The sequence below is a fragment of the Thalia democratica genome, chromosome 1, assembly GCF_965202585.1.
Source record: "Thalia democratica chromosome 1, ktThaDemo2.hap1.1, whole genome shotgun sequence".
Lineage (NCBI taxonomy): Eukaryota > Metazoa > Chordata > Thaliacea > Salpida > Salpidae > Thalia > Thalia democratica.
The window spans coordinates 43,386,517-43,395,943 of NC_139165.1; positions in this window are offsets into that span (position 1 = coordinate 43,386,517).

Here is a 9,427-nt window from a genome sequence, read left to right on the forward strand (position 1 = left end):
AACAAACGACGCTAACTTATGGTAGGGTGGGTTTTGTGACATTTCATTTGGCCAATCAGAAACTGAAGTTTGAACAAAAGTTAGGGGCGGAAACTGTTAAGCTTTTTATCAACTTGTTGATTGTACATTTTCATTTATTTTTTGCAATAACACGATCAATACTGATTCAAGTTGGAAAAGAGACGCTGGTTTTTATCTTATGTAAGTTTAGTTTTCAGAAAGCGCTCGTTGACTTTTACTTGTTACAACTAACAGCGTAGTCAGAGAGGACCGTTAATAAAAAGTTTGATTGGATGGTGTTAGGGTGTTCAATTATTTCTTGGGTATATAATTGGTTTAAAAACTGCCAAGTGCCCCTTTTTTCAATTAAAAGCTGTAAAAACAGTTACATAACTTTTAGAACAAATTTTCGAGAACTATTAACTCATCAAAGTCTTAAAAAATTACTTTATATACTTTAGTTTTGACCAAAAGTCTACACACAATAATGGTAGTGTTTTAAAGTCTTAGAATTAAAAATTAAGATAGAATATGACATTTTGTTGAAATGAAAGTAAACACTTATAACCTTTTTACTTTAAAGTTTTACACGTTTGAAAAGCTAAATATTTTAAACCGTTTTTAAATTTTGAATGTAAAGAATTCCTACATTGTTTTTAACTATTAAAATAAACTAATCACTAGCCTTAAAAACTAATCTCCCAATAGCTAGTTAGACTTTTACTACTTAACGGGTCACAGCACCATTCTCAAAAGCAATTGGAAACTTGCAATTGGCCATTGCAGAGCAAACCTTTTACTCGGTAGCACTGTTGCAAGCGCGAATAGTGAACGCGTTGTACTTTAGACCTCTCAACATTGGCTGTTGCGCTTTACGATAAACAAATAGCCCTTTACGTAATGTTCAAGGTAGTTTTCCATTCAAAAATCTAATCACATAAGAATAGTTAAACTATGGTATAATGTTTTTCAACAGTTTTATAATGGTTTGAACAGCACGTTTTTGTGTATTACATACTGTACACGTTTGCTTCCTTTATTTAAAAAACATTATTTATAGTATAATTAAAAGTTTATTTTTGTAGAAAAAAAATAATATTTCTGCTTTAATATATAGTTGATGTAGAACCAATCTTTATGTTTAAAATCTGTGAACTTGATTTTAAATAATTAAAAAACCCATGGTGCAAGTCAGTTTTATTTTTGGAAAATTTTGTTATTGAGATTTAAAAAAGGCGAAACAATGTGACTATCTTCTTTAAATAGTTGAATGTACTATTCTAAATAAAGTATATTTTCGGAAATAAGATTGATATTTAATGTAAAGCTTTATGTGTTTGTATCCGTTGTTTTTTGTGTAAATATTTCAAGCTATAACTATTTATATCGCTAAGTTTTTCAACAATGACTAAAAATCAGGTAAAGGTCACTAAAAAGATGTCTAAAACAGCTACTACAGGCAATTCTGATAATTTCCTTTTCAACTTGATTGAAAATATGCTCTTTTTACTTTTGAGTTTTTTTTTTCAAAGTCTTTGGTTTTAAAAAGATATTAGAAATGTTTTACTCTATAACTTTGATTTGTATCTGTTTTCGTAAAGCAAATCTTTTGAAATTAAGCAACATCTACTTTTTACATACTTTTTAATTTAACAATTTAAAACAAAAATCTTAATTACATTATTTTAAACATATAGCTATTATCAAACAAACACTAAATGCAAAGAAGAAAAATTGTTACATAAATTTTAAAAAATTCTAAAATATCTATATTTTTACAAACATTTTTTTAATAAGACTTTTTCATATTGCGAACTTTTAAAAAAAATCCCAGCTAGTTTATTTTGTTTGTAGAATGGCTGTTTATTATTTTTTTTTTTAGTAAACAACACTGTGGTTATTAGAAACATACATATTAATAAATATATCGGAGTTTTGTATTCATTTTAACTTCGTTAAATTAGTTTCTTAAAACATGTTTTAAACTCTACATCAGTAGCATATAAAATAAAACTGTTTTAAATATTTTCTGAAAAGGTTTTACAGTTACGTAAGCAACTTGTTTTTGTCGTTGAACGTTTTTTTTTGCAACTTTTAAATATAAAACTAAAAGAAAAAATAATGTTTCATGTGCACAATTTTACATATTTTTCAGAGTACCTCAGCTTAGTTTTTATAGCGAAAACATAACTGAAATCTAATTGGTCCACACAGCGCTTTTTTTAAGAAGACACGTATGATTGGTCAAAAGAAAGAGGTGAGCTGCATTATTTTGCAGAAAACAAAAAAAAATATCGCTGTGCAATTGAGAAATTTCAACAGTTGGTTAATTAGGTTTCAAACTTAATTTCTAGCGTGCAGTCAAGTTTTTTTTTAGATTTACAGCAATACTAACTAAGTTTAATTCTTTTCTTTTAGATAAAGTTCATGTTTTTGATCTAAATAGTTTTGAGTCAAATAAAAGACTTAATCAAAAAACAAACGTTCTAAGAAATAAATATTAAGATATTTGAGACTTATAAGATTTTTTAATGAAGCCATCAAAAAGACAATTGTGTTAAGTATTCAAACAACGAGCTTGTTTTTAATTGTTTTAAAAATAAAGCGTCTTTGTTTAACGGAAAAGTATAGAATTTCATTAAGCTAAAAGTATTAATATAAAAACAAAAGAAACATTTTACAGACAAAAACAAGCTTATTACTATTTTGAATTAAAGTATAGACTAAAATATATTAAAACAAAACTAATCGTTATTCAGTTAAAAAAATAAGTTTTTTTTCAATGTAGAGAACAAAATAGTAAATTTTTAAAGCTATGACTAAAAATCACTTAAACTTTAGTTTATAGTTTCTTCTTTCAGTTTTATATATTATGCTTTAATCTCAAATACATTCCCTAAAACTCTTTTAGTTTATCATTCTTTACAATTTTGATAATTAACTTAAAAACTACTTCAACTCTTATGTTTATTTTAATGCATAGTAAATAAAAATAAATAAACAAAAATAATTGTTTCAGGCTTTTTTTCGCTAGAAAAGGTCAAAAGAAATTTTACAACGATTTAAATTAAACTAGTAAATAAATAAACAAATAAATACATATATACGCAAAGCATAAAAATGTTAAATCTAAAATACTATTAAAAGCTTATTTTTATAATGTTTATCATACTTTTTATTATGTAGCTACTAATATTAATTTCCTTATAACAGTTGTTGTTGTAATTTTTGCTTCGAGACCATTTTTAAGAGAAAAAGCTACGTAACAATGCAGTTTACTTTAAAAATTTAAGCCGAAATTTCATTTGCTTGACTAACACTCCCATCGATTGGTCTTATGTAAGACTTTCAGTTGATTATTTGAATAAAGTCGCAATACTAGATTTGATCAGAAACAGCAATTAGTGTTAGCCTATTTGAAAGAAAACTAAAAAAAAAGGTTTTAAAATTTTAAGTTAAACATTTATAAAAAATTTATGCTTTAAATCTTCGTTTTTAATATATAAGTTAACAACTGTTATGTAAAGACTTTCAGTTGATTAATTGAATAAAGTCCGAACACAAGTCATTAGATTTGATCAGAAACAGCAATTAATGTTTACCATTTTTAAAGAAAACTTTAAATGACTTTTAAAACTCTAAATTATAAATATTATATAGAATTTATGGTTAAGCTCTTAGTTGTCAACAACTGTTATGTAAGACTTTCAGTTGATTATTAAAAAAAAAGATGGAACAAAAGTCATTAGATATGATCAAAAACAACAAGAATTTCAGCCCGTTTTTTTTATTTGACTAAAAAGGTATTTTGCTAACAGTTCAATAAAAATAATGTTCTTAACGCTTAGTAGTTAATAAGAACTAGCTAAAACAAAAAATTATAACGACACATTTTTCAGACAAGTCATGGAAAAAAATTATGGTGATTTTTTTATGAAAATTCCCAAAATAAACACCAATTTAACTTTTAAATGTGTGTAATTTGTAAAACAATATTTGTTTATTTATATTTGTTACTTTAGAATTATTTATCTAAATTATTGCGTTACGTAATGAAAAATACAGTAAAAAAATTTAAACAAAATGAACAACTAAAGCTATCATAAAAAAAGATACTTAAAATTAATCGAAATTATAAAAAATAGTTTTCTCTATGTATTTTTTTTATCTTTTAAGCTAATTTACATTTTATATACATAACAAAACATAAACAAGTTCAAAATCAAGCAAGCGAAATTTTTGAATAAAACTTGCTTTTATAGGCTTTAATTTTTTTGTCGTATATTTAATTATATATTTTTAGCTAGCCATAATTTTAGTAAATTAATCATGTGGCAAAAAATCGTATTTTCTTGTACAATATTGTTTGTATTTATGTATATGTAATCTTTCAAGTGAAAAAAATAATAATAACAATGCTGTGTTTTACTTTAAAGACACGTAAACCGAATGTATAGAACAAAAGATACAGTTCAGCTAATATATATATATTCATACTTTTAAGAAACATTTAAAATAATTTAAGTTAACACTTTTTTTTAATATTTACTTTTTTATTTAATGATTTACAATTTTAATACACGAAATACCTTGTAAAAAATTGGTTAGTAACTTTTTTTGTACTGTTTTTATCGAGTCATTTATTTCTATATTCTAGTCATATACTTTTTTTTCCTTTTGTATGCAAAGTTAAATACGTGACTTAATTTGTTGTGACGTATTTTTGAGTTTTCTCTAAACTATACACTTTTAAAAAACTTCAAATTTGTTTTCTTTGTATTTTGGTCTTTCTTAAAAAGCAATAGTTATTACAGTCACTTTATGATTTAATTTTATTACTTTATTAAACTTTATATACTTTTATATACAACATATTTTATCAAAAAAATACAGTTTTTTTTGATAACACTTGTAACTTTTTTTTGAATGATCCTTTTAATATTTTATGAACTATTTTTTATAATTTAAGTCCAGTGATAAAGTTTATTTGGGTTAAACTTGTAGATTATAGCTTTTTTATGTGTACGTAATATCAGTTTGAATATATTTTATTAAAGCATGCTTCTTAATCATGTGCTTTAAAACACTTGATAGGTGTTAAAACCTTACAACAACTTTATGAATTAAGCACATACGTTAAAGTGTAATTATAGCATCAATAAAACAAAAGTTTTGTAATAAACCTTTTAAAAATATCTTATTATATGAAACATAATACGAAATAGTTATTTATTTATAATTTTAAAATAACTACTTCAGTATCATGTGCTATTAAATGTATTTTTTAAAGTTTCAAGAAAAAAAAAAAGCTTAGATTATTAATGTTTATAGTATATTTTAAAAATAATGCAAAATTAGCTTTTAAGATATTTAAGTTTAATTGTTAAAGTTTTCTATAACTTTATGTTCTTTGTTATAAGTATTTAGCTACTTTTATTTAAGTTTTTTTATATTTTTTTTGTTTATTAATCAGTTTGCATTTTTCGAATTGAACTCAGCTAAGAGTATGATTAATAAAGTTGTTTTAATAGCTAAAAACTTAATTTAGAAAGCTTGTTATGAATGTTATAAGGTCTTAAATTTATTTTGCAAAACAGTATCGAAAAAGTGTTTCATTTTAAATGCTATAACTCTTCAATCAGCCAATTAAATCGAAGAAAAAGAAGGGTGTGCGCTCGATTTCACTTCAATTTTTCAGTTCATTTGAGCAAATATGCATAGAAGGTTGCGTAATCGCCTAAAAGTGACAGTTGAAAGATAGTAGGAAGAGAAAACATTATTTGATAAAAAAAAATTCACAACAGAGATCGCCGGCGGCCAATATTCTAACACATCTTGTGACCATGGAAATCCAACTCACGCTTTACTACGATAGGCGTTATGGAATATTGGCCAATGAGCGTGGCGCTTTTGTTGTGCAGCCAATCAGGACTGAGGCATTTGAATTTTAGCTGCTGCACGCTCAGCGCGTGAACAACGCATGGTGTGTACGTGATTTGTATATTTTTTAAAGTTGTTTGAACTCATAACTTTACTTGAACTCAAAAAATAAACATTAAACACTTAATTATACATTTTAGGAAACAATTTTTGTGATCATATACTATTGAAACATTTTTGGTTAAATTTTAAGTTGTTTGAATTTTGAATATACAGTAAACTTTGGTATAGAAGCTAAGTAAAACCTAAACATACCTAAATGATCAAGTTTAAAGCAATAAAACCTTTTATGTTGGATCTCAAAAGTATAAGTAATAAAGCTTTTTTGTTAAAATCAATAAACAATTAATTTAGTGAAAAATTTGAAGCGTCTTTACAGTGTGATTTGTACAAAACTAAACTGAGTTATAATACTTTTTCATATATATATGAACTATACTTTAAAGTTTTTGCAGTCTTGGTATAAACTTTTATCATTTAGTTGAAATGTTTTAAACTTATTTACATTTCAATTTAACTAAAGCAATTTTTTATTTTTTTAAATAGATAATTATGAATTTTACTAATGTTAAATAATGAAAAGTACTGTTTTACTGAGTAAATTAATAAACAAAGCATATAAAATAGTTAAAAAATAATCATCTAATTAATAAATTCTATATAGATTTTAAATTTAAACTGTGCAAGTTAAAAATTAAAATTTTTGACATTTTAAAAACATGCAAACTGTTGGTACAAAACAGTTTGAAAATTACTAAAAGTTTCAACTTTTTGTTTAACAAGAAATTAACTTTTCAAGTAAACCCTTTAAATGTTTTGCAAAAGGTAACATTTTTGTTAAATAAGAAGTATCTTATACTTTTCTTATAAGTGTTGAAGTTTATTCAGAAAAGTGTTAAGTTAAGTTTGAAAACAAAAGTGATGTAAATTTTATTGAAATTTTAATTTTTTAATTTTTTTTTATTTTAACTAAAAAAACTAATAATGAAACAAAGTTTTACAATATTTGGAGAACCTTTTATTTAGACCATGACTGTTTGAATATACGTGAGCAAACATTTATAGAAAAATATGTATCAAACCTACCACAAACTCTATTTACTGAATGAAATTTAGCGGCCAAGTTTCAAGGCTTTTCGAGGTTAGATAAATCTCTATAAACGAGATGCATGAACATATGCATGCTTATAATGCATGGTACTGTGCATGAACAGCTCATGTTGAACATTTTGCAATTGTTTTATGTATTTATACACTCTAGCTTTTTATTTTTCTTATAGTTGTTTTCTAACTTAAAAATTAGCCTTTTACAAAACTTGTGTTTGGTACTTTTTAAGTTAAAATTAAATTAATTGCATACCTTGGGATTAAAACAATAACTTTTCTAGTAGACATATGTTTTCTAGTCAGTTGGTTTAATAATACTTTAAGCTTTAATTCACACTTAAGTCAATAAAAAAAATAGTAACATGTGATATATAGTTGTTTAGTTTTATACAAGCTACAATGCTTTTACATCTTACAAAAGCTTACTACTGTAACTGGAAGCTGATAAATGATCAGTTTTTTTGTTACTTACAACAAAAAATCATTAATATTAAAGTTATAAACTTTATCATAATTGCTGCTTAATATTGCTGTAAACTGCACACGTTATTGTGCAGTTATCAAGTTAGTTTAATTGCAGACATTGGAATTAAAACAAAAAGCTTTTCAATAAACAAAAAATGTTATTGTTAATCAACATAACTAATTCAAAGGTGTTAGTCTATAACTAGATCAAAGCAAACACTTCAATTGTATGTGAAATCTAGTTATTTTAAATTTCATACTTGCTACAATGGCTTTATATCTTAAAAATGTTGGTAAAATATTACTAATGTACTGAAAAATTAATGTAGTGTCAGGGTTTTTTTGGTACTTCCTATCAAAAATCATTAATATTAAAGTTATAAAATTTATCATAATTGCTACTTAGTTATACTTTGAAATGCACACGTGAACGAAAAATGCGTGATCTGTGCGTGGTTTTAAAGTCATTCAAGCGTAACCTGCACGTGTTGCTTAGTAACTGTTCAAAGGACATTGCATGACTATTTTATTGATAATTAAGCAAATTAGTCTATTTTAATATTGCAAAGCTGTCATTATAAGTCATTAATTAACGACCATGCTGTCGTAATATGTACTTATGTTTTTAAGTTTAGTAGTTTTATAGATTTTAAATTAAAAAACGTATAAGTTGTAAAGTAAACTGGTTTAAAATGTTGAAACTTATTAAAAGTAAAATAAATAAAACAACTAGCAAATCGTCAAACATAACTCTACTGAATCTTTACCCTGTCTATTAGAAAAGACAGCTAAACGAAGTCTTACGAAATCTGCATAACAACTTATTTCCATAATAATTTCCATAACAAAGTCTGCATAACAATTTATTTCAATAATTTCCGTTCAACCTTCCATTAGTAATAAAAGAATAAACTATTTTTCTCATCAGTTTCAATAAACTGCAACAATTGTTTTCAAATTTCTAATAGTTTTGTTTGTTAGGAAAAGTAGGATTAAAAGTTCTATTAGGTATAAAAATAATAAATTTCAGCAAAAAAAGGTTTTGTTTCATGAGGTTGTTCGTTAATTCAGGTTGCTTAGCTACAATTTAAAATATGCACCAACAAAACTTTATATAAACATTTCATACATTTTTTATCTAGTCATTTTCAAGTAAAGAATTTAAACAATGGATAAAAAAATACTTTATTAATTTACTTCGAGCAAACAACTACCACATTCAGTTAATTTAAACATTCATGCGTTTAATAAAAAAAATAGTCACCCCCTTTGTTAGACATCACCCCTTTAGGAACAGTTGTAGCTGTCAAAGGCAACAACTAGTAAGAGAACGAAGGTAAATTGGTAGTAACCTAGTAAGGAGGTTATATCTAACAAAGAGGGCGATTATTTTTTTAAATTTCAGCCAAAGAGCCGACTGTAAAAACAACTAAACGACCCTATAAATAAATCCGATGATTTTACTTCTGAAGCTAATTTATGTTTGTTTTAAACTATTGTTAACAATTAAACTTTATACTTATAAAAATGACTAAACTTTATACAATGATAAACTATTTAGAAAATTTTAAACAGGTTAAATAACAAAGACTAAATTACGTTCGTCGACTGACTCAATTAAGTACCTTGAACTTTTTATAATGATTTGAGCTCAAACAATTTATATTAACTTATACTTCTTTAAATACTTTGATTATAAAAAGACAAACTTGTAAACGTTGCTGTTTGTCGTAGGAAAGTATTTTGTTTCATTTTTGAATATTTGAATCCATTTCATCGTTAAGCATTTTGCTATAAGTTTTTATCTCTAATTGTATTTCCTTTTTCTTATACAAATCGGTTAATTAAAAAGTTGAAAAAAATAATTGACTATTAAATTATTCAAAGGTTAATTTTTAACCTGTACCTTACATGC